The sequence below is a fragment of the Terrapene carolina genome, unplaced genomic scaffold (assembly GCF_002925995.2).
Source record: "Terrapene carolina triunguis isolate 2854851 unplaced genomic scaffold, T_m_triunguis-2.0 Scaffold58, whole genome shotgun sequence".
NCBI lineage: Eukaryota > Metazoa > Chordata > Testudines > Emydidae > Terrapene > Terrapene triunguis.
The window spans coordinates 46,804,155-46,816,839 of NW_020664409.1; positions in this window are offsets into that span (position 1 = coordinate 46,804,155).

Here is a 12,685-nt window from a genome sequence, read left to right on the forward strand (position 1 = left end):
GGCTATGGGGTGCGGGACCGCGGCCTGGTGAAGGGGGCTATGGGGTGCAGGACTGAGGCCCGGTGAAGGGGGCTATAGGGTGTGGGGGGCTAGGAGGTGTGGGACTGAGGCCCACGCACAGGGAGCAGCTGGGTATGTGAGTGAAGCGTGGGGGGAGAGAGACAAGAGTGAGTGTGTGCCTGAGTGTCAAGAACCAGCCACTCCTACCCCATTTTGCATGTTCATTTAGAATTACCTTATGTGAGATCAGTTCCCTTTTCTGCTGACCTCAGGGCCGGCGCTTCCACTAGGCGACGCTAGGCGTTCGCCTAGGGCAGCAGGATTTGGGGGGTGGCATTTTGCCACCCTTGGCTCCGGCAGCAATTCGGCGACGGATCCTTCACTCGCTCCAGGACCCACCGCCGGAGTGCCCCAAAGACGCAGAGTGGAAGGACCCCCGCTGCCGAATGCTCAGAGGAGGAGCGCTGCCGCCTAGGGCGGCAAAAACCCTGGCGCTGCTCCTGGCTGACTTCCATTGCTACTGTACGTGATTGGGATTAAGTGGTATGTCTACTGTTGGAGCTGGGCACGTGATTCCCAGCTTGTGTAGACATAAATAATAGCTGGCACAGACAGCAGCTAGTGGCCTCTCAGGCTAGCCATGGCAAGTAACCTGCCTGAAGCCGGTGGGTATGTGGTAAGGGCAGTTAGCCTAATCTGCCACTCAGCACTGGCCGTTCTACCCCTGCTGTGCCAGGGGCACCATTTGAGGGGAGAGGAGCGGCGGGAGCCCCCCTGAGTTTGTTACAGGAGGTGTGGGAGCTCCCAGGTGGAGCTATTAACTACAGCACAGCATTAGTGTGAAATGTAGTCAAGTATCAGGGGATAGCCGTGTTAGTCTGTATCCACAAAAACAATGAGTCCGGTGGCCCCTTGAAGACTAGCAGATTTATTTGGGCATAAGCTTTCGTGGGTAAAAAAACCTCACTTCAGATGCATGGAGTCTGGACTCCTTGTTTTAGTGTGAAATGTAAGTTCTGCAGGGGAGATGTGCCCTTGGGGCAGGGAGTCAGTATTGTGTTTACAAACAGAGGCAGGGTGATTAAGATAAGAAAGGGCTGGTGATTAAATTAAGTGTCTGGAAGTCTAGCCTGTAAAACAGGAATCCCTGAGGGGGTTATTTTTGAGAGAACATGGAAAAAATACAGCCAAGCCCTCTGAGCCATGATTACATTCAGAAAAGGGGGAGATTTGGGGGGCATAGGTGAAAAGAAGGGGCCAAAGCCAAGGGAAGGGATAGCAGTGGTATAGAGAAGTTCCTACTCTACGTGTGGTACTTATGTGGCCCCATCACCATCGTATCTGAGCGCCTCACAAGGTCTAAACTATTTCTCCTCGCAGCCCCTCAGTGAGGTAGGTATCAGGGGGTAGCCGTGTTAGTCTGCATCCACAAAAACAACAAGGAGTCCGGTGGCGCATTAAAGACTAACAGATTTATTTGGGCATAAGCTTTCATGGGTAAAAAAAAACCATTTCTTCGGATGCATGGAGTGAAAATTACAGATGCAGGCCTTATTATACTGACACATGAAGAGAAGGGAGTTACCTTACAAGTGAAGAACCAGTGTTGACACGACCAATTTGATCAGGGTGGAGGTAGTCCACTCCCAATAATTGATGAGGAGGTGTCAATTCCAGGAGAGGCAAAGCTGCTTTTGTAGTGAGCCAGCCACTCCCAGTCCCTATTCAAGCCCAAATTAATGGTGTTAAATTTGCAAATGTATTTTAGTTCTGCAGTTTCTCTTTGAAGTCTGTTTCTGAAGTTTCTTTGTTCAAGTATGGCTACTTTTAAATCTGTTATAGAATGTCCAGGGAGATTGAAGTGTTCTACTGGCTTTTGTATGTTACCATTCCTGATGTCCAACTTGTGTCCATTTATTCTTTTACGTAGAGTCTGTCCGGTTTGGCCAATGTACATTGCAGACGGGCATTGCTGGTCCATGATTGCATATATAATGTTAGTAGATGTGCAGGTGATGGTGTGGCTGATGTGGTTGGGTCCTCTAATGGTGTCGCTAGAGTAGATATGGGGACAGAGTAAGCAACAAGGTTTGTTACAGGGATTGGTTCCTGGGTTAGTGTTTCTGTGGTGTGGTGTGGAGTTGCTGGTGAGTATTTGCTTCAGGTTGTGGGGCTGTCTGTAAGCGAGGACTGGCCTGCCTCCCAAGGTCTGTGAGAGTGAGGGATCGTTTTCCAGGATAGGTTGTAGATCATTGATTATGTGCTGGAGAGGTTTTAGCTGGGGGCTGTATGTGATGGCATGTATGTATGTGAGGTAGAGCAGTGCTGATATCCCCATTGCATGGATGGGGCACTGAGGCACACACCGACTAAAGGCCAGATTTTCAAAGGTATTTAGACACCTAGTGGGATTTTCAAAAATGACTAGAACAGAGGTGGGCAAATTACAGCCTGCGGGCCACATCCGTCCCACGGGACTCTTCTGCCCAGCCCCTGAGTTCCTGGCCCAGGAGGCTAGCCCCCAGTCCCTCCCCTGCTGTTCCGCCTCCCCCGCAGCCTCAGCTCACTGCGCTGCCGGCGCAATGCTCTGGACAGCGGGGCTGTGAGCTCCTGGGGCAGCGCAGCTGCAGAGCCCGGCCTGACCTGCTCCTATAAGCTGTACAGTGGTGCAGCTGACTCCAGCCGGGCAGCACAGCTGTAGCGCCACCAGCCAGCGGTGCTCCAGGCAGCGTGGTAAGGGGGCAGGGAGCGGGGGGAGGGTTGGATAGAGGGCAGGGAACAGGGGGGTTGAATGGGGACGGGGTCCCGGGGGGGCAGTCAGGAAGGAGAGGGGGTTGGATGGGACAGCAGGGGGCAGTCGGGGGACAGGGAGAAGGGGTGGTTGGATGGGGCAGGAGTCCTGGGGGGGCGGTCAGGAAGGAGAGGAGAGGTTAGATGGGACAGCAGGGGGCAGTCGGGGTGGGGGTTCTAGGAACAGGGAGCGGGGGGCGTGGATGGGGCAGGGGTTCCGGGGGGGCCATCAGGGAACAGGGGGGGTTGGATGGGGCAGGAGTCCGAGGGGGGCCGTCGGTGCGGGGGCACGCCTAGCTGTTTGAGGAGGCACAGCCTCCCCAACCGGGCCTCCATACAATTTCCAAAACCCGATGCGGCCCTCAGGCCAAAAAGTTTGCCCGCCCCTGGCGTAGAAGGTTAGGTGCTTTGTAAATGCCATTAAATGCCTAGCTGCATATTTGGGTGCCTAAATGGTTTTGAAATTGTGTCCTTAAGGTACTGGCCTGAGGTCATACAGGAAGTCCATGGGGGGAGTAGAACCGAGGTGTCTCAGTGCTATCTCCCTATCCAGCAGGCCAGCCTCTCTCTCTCCTGCATGCTGCAACAAAAGAGGATTCTGATAGATGAGAGCAAAACCAAGGCAGCCAGTTCTCTGAGACTCCAGCAAACGGTCCGAGGAGGTTGGGATGGATGTCATGATTAACAGCATGAAAAGCAGCACCGAGGGCAGGAAGGATGGAGAATGAAAGTCAGATGAGAGGAGATCGCTTAACTCCCAAAGGGTGGCAGGTTCTGCCCCATGCTAGGTTGTAGAGCAATGGCTGCTGTGCAGTTTTACATTTTAACTGAAAACCATTTTGTCGTCATTTTGGTTCTGAGTTCGAGAAAAGGGAGGAATCAGAAAGTGTCATAAAAGTATCAGATGTGTTCGTGCCTCATAGTTTTAGGGTTTCAGCTGTATCCAGGCCAAGATGGATAAAAATCAATGATTTTTTTTAAAAAAAAAATCAGAGTTTATTTAAATTGGATTTTTTTGATAAAATGCTTTTTCCCCCCTCAAAAAGCAATCTAAAGATAGTTTTAAATAAAATACATTATAGCACAAAGATATCTCATCATGGAATAGGGATTATAAATTCTAATTCTATAGCATGAGACAATATATTCACGTAATGTTTAAGAAAAGTTTTGTAAATGAGTTCCAATAGGTCATGGATTAAGGACCCAGTCTTATGGGGTTTCACAGGCTTCTGTATAGATTATTTAAGTTAATCTTTCTATCTACCCAATGGGACTCAGTGCTCAGTCTAGAAGATACTATCTGAGATGCTTAGTTTTGCAGTTCTCAAACTGGATTTGTCTCTCCAGAAGTAACATGCTTGTTAACAGCAATAAATAAATATATAAAGGTGACAAATAACAGACCTCAACTCTGTTGTCCCTCTGCAAATTTGTGTACACAGTCAATCCCTTTCCCCTCTCTAAAAGTGCAAAGTTTCAAAAAGTTAAATGAATAGAAGATTGTTGGGGGCGGAATAGATCTGGACAAGAAGAAGTCTGGAGATGAATGTGAGAAGCAAGGGACATATGCTTGTTTTGTTAAAATATATGTTGCTGTTAAAGAAAAAAATCCAGAATACTTAACATTGTTTTATTTAACTAAAACAATTTAAATGTCTGTCTGGTGATGTTCTCTTCCTAATACAGCATGGCAAGAAAATCCTCCAAATATTAATGATTAACCTGTTGTATTGGAGATAGAAGCAGATATTTATGAAGTCATTGGGAGGTGAACTATTACCTTTGGTAAATGAAATAACCAAACAATTATTCATTTTCTGATATAGCTGTAAAATTAATCTGAAAGGTTTTCAAAATAAATCACTGTTTAAAAATGTATAGTGTGTATCTTCTAAAAATGAAACCTACATCTAAATCTGAGTTGTGAAGAATATGTATTAAGGTTATACCAACCAACAAGAATACACTTGTATGTAGAAAACCATGATTAAATCGAGTCTTCCTGACCAGTGATTTAAATTCATATGATTTAAATCAAATCCACCCCGATCCAGGCCAATTCCAGAACAAAGAACAGAAATTTCATCCACAGAGTCCATAATTATTGTCCTTATATGTATTATTCATTGGGCACGCTCTGTGTGCTCAGCACTGTTCAAAATATGCCAGAAAATGTAGTCCCGGAGCCAATGTGTATCCCTGGATAAGATGGCTCAGATATTTAAGTATGAAGTATATAGTTATTAAGCACATGTTTATATTTATGAGTGGAGGCACTGATGGCAATAGAAATTTTACTGGCTTAAGAACTAGATTTGATCCTCCCAAGTTTCTTTCAAGAGGAAGAGCTGCCCAGAGCTCCTGTGACTGTTTATTTTTCTTTCCTGCCTGCAGTGGCCCTGATATACCTCTGTTTTTTTTCCTCAACTTTAAAATGTGGAATTTTCTTGGTGTTTGGTTTTAAATATTCTCCTGTGAGAACTGCAGTTCAATCACTGTAGTGTTGTGTTTAAGAGCCTTTTTGAAAATAACTAGCCTTTAAATCAGTGGTGGGCAACCTGTGGCCCATCAGGGTAATCCGCTGGCAGACGGCGAGACTGTGTTTACATTGGCTGCCCGCAGCTCCCAGTGGCCGCGGTTCGCTGTTCCTGGCCAATGGTAGCTGCGGGAAGTGGCATGGGCCACAGGGACATGCTGGCTGCCGCTTCCTGCAGCTCCCATTGGCCAGAAACGGCAAACAGCAGCCACTGGAAGCTGGGGGCGGCCGTGCCTGCGGACGGCCAATGTAAACACTGTCTCGCGGCCCACCAGCAGATTACCCTGACGGGCTACAGCTTGCCCACCACTGCTTTAAATAGAAGTAAAAGCAGTGTTGCCAACTCATGATTTTGTCATGAGTCTCATGATTTTGTCATGAGTCTCATGATAATTGTTTTCCTTAAAGCCCCAGCTCCTGGAATCAAGTGGATATGTAATGATTTCAGCCTTCATTCTTAAAGAAAAATGAAGTTTTTAGCCCTTGTGGCTATGGGGAAAGCTTCAAAATGTGACCCCAGTGCACCCTAAAGGCTCAAAAAGCAGAAGGCAAATAAAAAGATCAAATCTATTATGTTTACATAATCTCATGAGTTAAAGCCAATCTCATGGTTTTTGAACATTTGGGATTGGCAATACTGTGAAAGTGACTTGAAAGTGTCACTTTCACTCCTGTTTAAAGTCAGTTTCTAGTCTATTATTTGTACAGACGCTCCCCGGGTTACGCAAACCCAACTTACGGAAATCTGCACTTATGGAAAAAGTTCCATACGCTTTTTTTATTGCATAATTGTCCGGTATATGTTCCTGACTTACGCAAAATTTGACTTACGCAATGCATAAGTTGGGGAGCGTCTGTAGTGGGGTAACACCCCCTACAGCCCCAGGCAGGTGCAGTGTAAACTCACGGGGGCTTGCCATAGTAGGATGTTTCCAAAGTTATAGTCTATTCCAAGCTTGGTGAATTCAGTTGTTGTATTCAAGAGTTAGTAAAAAGGTAAGAATATATATTAAAATTTTAAATCTCACTAGTATCCCTTAAGTCACTTGACACGATATGAGAATGTTAGTATTAGAGCTCAGTGGGTCTTAACATTTATTTAATTCTCTTTTTTAATATAGGAATTAAATATAGTGCTCCTATCAGCTAATTTCTAAGTTATCTGCAAAAAATCCTAGAGTTTTCAGGTGCCTAAGTAGCCTCTGAAATCACAGTTAAATTTGCCCCTCCCCACCCACCAAAATCTGAAATGGCACCCCTATGCTGTGCTACTGTTTTTAATCCTCTGGCTCAGTGAGAGATAACACCTGTATGACTACACAAGCTGGGAATTGCATCTGCAGCTCCACATTAAGATACAGCCTTAGACTCATGCCCCACCCCCAACTCAACAAGAGCCAAGTCCTGCTGTGTTCAGTATTTCTCACCATTCCTCCTTTCAGTTATCTTTGTTCCTACCTAGTTCTCTGCTGTAGCACTGCTCTCCCTCTCTATTTCCTCTTCCTACTGTGATGTTGCACTCTATATGATTTTATGAAAGTATGCTGATGTGTGAATATAATGTAAGTAAAGTATGCTTCATGCAAAAGGTCTCTTGTAAGGTATCATTCCAAAGCTTATAATCTACTGAGTGTGGTCATCCTATTTGTATAAATGTATCACTCTTGTATCTGTAACTAGAAATATGAAATAACTGAGGGCCTATTGTAATTATGCAAAGTGTGGGCCATTAATGATAGTTTGGAATCTTGATGGCTCCCATTAACCAGGACAAATGACTGTAGATGGCTCTGTTTTACTTGTAAGACTTCCTGTATACGTGTGTGCTGGCAAGTGGGTAATGAAGTCTTACAGTAAGATGATCATGTCACCTGAACTGGAATCCATCTTTAACCTGGTGCTTTCCCATTTAGAAGGGGGGGGGAGGAGAGACAAAGGATTCCCACCTTATGCAAAAGATATATAAGTGGGTGGAACAGAACAAAGGAGGCCGCAGTCATGAGAAGTCCCCTAGCTACCACCTGAGCTGGAACAAGGGCTGTACTGGGGTAAGGATTGTGCCCAGACTAGGAAGGCATCCAGTCTGTGAAAGAAACTTATTGCAACATCTGAGTGTGAGATTTTATCTGTATTCAGTTTTATTACTGTACTAGGCTTAGACTTGCATGTTTTATTTTTATTTTTCTTGGTAATTCACTTTGTTCTGTCTGTTACTACTTGGAACCACTTAAATCCTACTTTCTGTATTTAATAAAAATCACCTTTTACTTATTAATTAACCCAGAGTGTGCATTAATACCGGGGGGGACGGGGGACAAACAGCTGTTCATCTCTCTCTCTGTGTTACAGAGTGTGAAAAATTTGAGTTTACCCTGTATAAGCTTTATACAGGGTAAAAGCCATTTGTGGTTTGAACCCCATTGGGAGTTGGGCATCTGAGTGTTAAAGACAGGAACACTTCTTAAGTTGGAAAGCACAGGTATTAGTGCCTACATTGCCTCTTGCTGCTCACAAGCCTGTCCAGGTCTACATATGATCACATAGACAAGTGTCCTTAAGAGTAGCTTCTGGATTTTGGATCAGATTCATAAATTAATTTTTAAGCACAATAGTCAGTTCTAGGTTATGAGAACATTACATTGACTACTGGTGGAATATCAAATCAGCTGAGTTACAGCACAGCTAACATCTAGCTAGTGAAAAAACTTCACCCTTGAGTTGACGGTCAGCAATAATGGGGTCAAGACTAAACCTAAACAAAACAAATTATAAAGGGAAGTAACATAACATGGCTCTGTCCTCCCCAATAAGTTCTTGATTAATTTAAGAGGCAGAGTTCCAGCCCTATCACATTTTAATTTCCTGCTTGTGATTAATATTTTCACTTGTTAGTATCCTTGCTGTTGCCTTGATCCTGCAAACAATCCCACACATGAGGACAGTGCAGCTTTACTTGCAAGTGACTCTAGATAGCTGGACTCCTGTGGGCAAGATTGGGGCCTGCTGTAGTTCCAAATATCTGGTGTGCCAAGCCGGAACAGAACTCAGACTAACCACTTTTTTTTTTTTCCAGTAAGTGTACTAATCCTTGCTGTATTACTGTCTGGCATGACATGTGTTGATGTAAGCCAGTAATGTGATACCTACTGTAGATGTATAACATCTTCCTCAATGTTTTTAGCCAATGCTCAGTGAATCTGAATCAAAGAACTCCGTAAATACTACCCAGTTCTCTAATTTTGTAAAGCTGACTGCCTACATAAACATGAGTATATTTTGGAAACTCTAATACCCTGGATATCTAGTACCTCTGCAAGAAATGGCTGGATTCAGTGCGGATTAAGACATCTGTTTTTCAGTTTTATAAAGCACATCATACCTTTCCTCTCACACAAGCACAAATGGAAAACTACTAACAAACACTCATGGGAAAACATGCTGTGGTAACTGCTTCCCTCCCCATCCAATTTTTTAACATTTACTCTGTTCGCTCCTGCTCCACACCATGGAAAACAGGGTAGCATATGGCCCTTTGTAGGTAGCAAACACTCATTTTCTCATGTCAATATAGTGCTTGAACAGTGAGAAATGCTGGCAATTCCAAAACCTGAAAGTGAAGATTTCATTAATGTCTTTCTTGTTCTCACAAATTAAATCTAGCTCATTAGAAACTTCCTGTCCTGCCAGTAGTGTCATGTGTCAAGATGGGGAAAAAGAGGCATTGATAGAACTGTAATGTGGTAGCAGTATGAAGAGTATTTAATCAAGCATGTACTGTATATATATAGGGACTTGTGATAATGGCATGAGATTCTGAAAAAACAACATACTTATGAAAAAAGTTCATGATAAAGCATTGACAGCAAAGCAGGTTAATCTGGTTTATTCTTGGGTCATTCCTTCATCTTGCTCAGGGTGTGGTGGCTTATGACTGGTTGGCATGGAAGCATCTAATTAGACATTTTCTCTTAAGATCCTGTCTGAAAGAGTTTGTTGTAAACTTGTAGCACTTCTTGTATTAAAGGCAATGCTTACTGGTATTTATACTAATTTATATTGGCATATTTGTAAAACAGGATGCAACCAATTGGAGGTATGGGACACCTACAGCTATGGGAAGAGTTTGTAATGCTATATTAATATTAAATTTATCATTAAACAAACCAATAGCTCTCAATCTTTCCAGACTCCTGAAAGGAGTACAGTAGTGTGATTTGTCTTGCATACCCCCTGCCCCCAAAGTTACACCTCACTTAAAAACTGTTTGCTTACAAAAATCAGGCATAAAAATTAGGGCTGTCGATTAATGGCAGTTAGCGCAAGCAATTAACTCAAAAAAAATTAACTTGATTAACAAAATTGCACTTAATCAGTTTTAATCAAATTGTTAAACAATAATAGAATACTGTAATCAGGCGTGGACTCACCCCTGCGGCACCTCCTACTGGTTGTCTCGGGAATTAGCTCACCAGCATCCAGAGTGCCCTCTGCAGGCCAGGTGGCCCACCTGTCTCTGGCCCCCGTGTCCCTCCCGGTCCCCTTGGCTTGGGTGCTGTCCCCCTGGTAGTACCCCAATCTCTCTGGGTCTCCCCACCCAGGGGAACCCCCACCCCTTATCCCAATGTCGCCTCAGTCGTGGCTACTGCCAGTCACCATCTAGCTCCCATGCCCTGGGGCAGACTGCAGTCTATCAGCCAATCATCACAGGCAACAAGGGGTTTGGACTGGCTGCCTTTACCCACCCTCAGGCTGCCCCTCTGCAACCCCAATACTTATATGGGCCTAGGACCAGGCCCTGCAGCCTAGGGAGTTGCTGGCCTAGGGCTTCCCAGCCCCCAAGGCCTTTCCCCAGCCCTGCCTCAGTCTAGGTCCCCAGGTGAGCTCCCTGCAGCCAGGCCTGTCTCTCTCTTCTGTCAGAGGGAGACTCCTCTGCTCTGGCTATCCTGGCCTTATAAGGCTGAGTGGCTCAGTTTGGGGCGTGACCCCAGCTGCAGCCACTTCCCCAATCAGCCGGGGTTTTGCCCCTTTACACAGCCCCAGCCCTCTGCAGGGCTTTTTCAACCCCTTCAGGGCTGGAGCGGGTGTTCACCCCCCTACAAATACCAATTTAAATTTATAAATATTTTGGATGTTTTTCTACATTTTCAAATGTATTGATTTCAGTTACAACACAAAATACAAAGTGCACAGTGCTCACTGTATAATATTTTTATTACAAATATTTGCACAGTAAAAAAGGATAAACAAAAGAAATTGTATTTTTCAATTCACCTCATATAAGTACTGTAGTGCAATCTCTATCATGAAAGTACAACTTTCAAATGTTGATTTTTTTTGTTGTTACAAAACTGCATTCAAAAATAAAACAACTTAAAACTTTAGAGCCTACACGTCCACTCAGTCCTCCTTCTTGTTCAGCCAATCACTAAGACAAACACTCGGCCCGCACCACTTCCAGCAGTTCCCATTGGCCTGGAGCAGCGAACCGCGGCCACTGGGAGCCGCTATCGGCCGAACCTGCGGAGGCGGCAGGTAAACAAACCGGCCTGGCCCGCCAGGGGCTTTCCCTGCACAAGTGGCGGAACAAGTTTAGGAACCACTGGTCTAACTCAATTCCTAGGTCAGTCAATTTCATGCAAGGGCCCTCTGTTTTTTCCTGCTATGGAACCAACTGTTTAGCTAGGGCCTGAAATTTGTTCAACAGGTGAACATAATCTTCCAACCCTGCCCGTCCTGCAAACAAAAAATTGTCTAAATAATGCACTAATTGACCTACACTAGCTGCCTGCATCACTGTCCAATGCAACATTGTACTGTTGTTTTTAAATATTAAACAGGATAATGCACAGCCCTTGGGCATCGTTGTGTCAAAATAAAACTGTCCCTCAAAAGAAAAACCCAAAAGGTTAAAAAGCAGACTTGATATCACACTTAGCCATTAGTGCCCCGAGCCACATGACCTAACCAGATGCACGACTTCATCAATGGATGAAGAACGCATGGAACACAGACCCACCAGTCTTCATGGTTAACGGAGCTACCTCATGAGTATGAAAGGTGATGAATTAATTGATATTCTCCTGGAGCCTTCTTGGGGACCAAGCCCAGGCAGGAAACCCACAAGTTCTCCATAGATAATTGCTTGAATGGCCCTGCTATCCTACCCTCATTTAATTACTATGTAATCGTTTTTCTGTACAATATCGCCCATCCCTGCCACTAACTTCAATGTTTTTGACATCACGAGTCCTAGTCCCCATAAAGGGGATCCGAAATCTCACAGTAAACCTCTCCCACAAATATGACCCATCTGCTTTGTTAGGGTAATCTCCCAGGAGCTCCTTTAACACCTCCATTTTAACTGGCCTTGGTGCCCTTGCCCGTCGCACTGCTTTCAGCTCGCCCCCCTCCCCTGCTCATGTTGTGTCTCCCAAAACTGTGGGTGGCACTTGACCCTCCCCCAATCCTGTTTCCCCCCCTGTGACCTTCCTCTGCCTCTCTGGCAAGAATGGGCTGAATGGGCCTCAGAACATATTTTGCAAGCATACCTGACTTTACAGATGCTGTGAAAACAACTGCAATCATTAAATGCCCAGTAAATATTATGTGACTCGACCCCTTCCCAGTCTTGCTGTGAAATAGGCCACAATCCATGTGGGTTCCCAGTCTCCATAGCATCACCCACTCCAACCACAGCATAATGGTGTGGTATGTCCCACCGGACCCCAATTTGTGTTGCCACCCTCAATCTAAACTGCTTGTCATAATTAAACCAAGACATGCCCCAGAACGTGTCTTTCTGCCTACTTTAACATTTCCAGTCTGCCCAGTGGGGCCCAGGGAGTCACTGCCTCTCTGCTCGAGCCAGTACTCTACTCAGCACACCATTCTTCTTAGAGTGCCCATGTCGGTTCATCCTTCTGCTTCCTTCTGGTAGCAGTAGCTCCTCCCCCCTCTGCGATCCCCCTCCCCTATGAATGCTCCTCCTTTCCCCATTAGTGATCCCTCTCCTCATTGATGCTCCCCTTCCCCAGTCTGTGATTCCCCCTTCCCCATCTGTGATACCCCTCCCTTATGCAAACTTCTCCCCATCTCTCTCCCTGCATGCTCCCTCCCCCTGTTTGTTATTTCCATGCCCCCACCCCTTCAGTGTGCTCGATAAGGGGCCAACAGTCCCCTTACATTCCCCCTTCCTAAAATTCTGCAAAAGGCAGAATGTTCACACCAGCACATCCAGGTCCCATATTAACAATATTTACCAGCATCATGTTATATATAAAAAACATTAACAATTAACAAAAGAACATTTAACATATTTAATATTCCATATCCACTTCTTTATACTATACTTGGTAA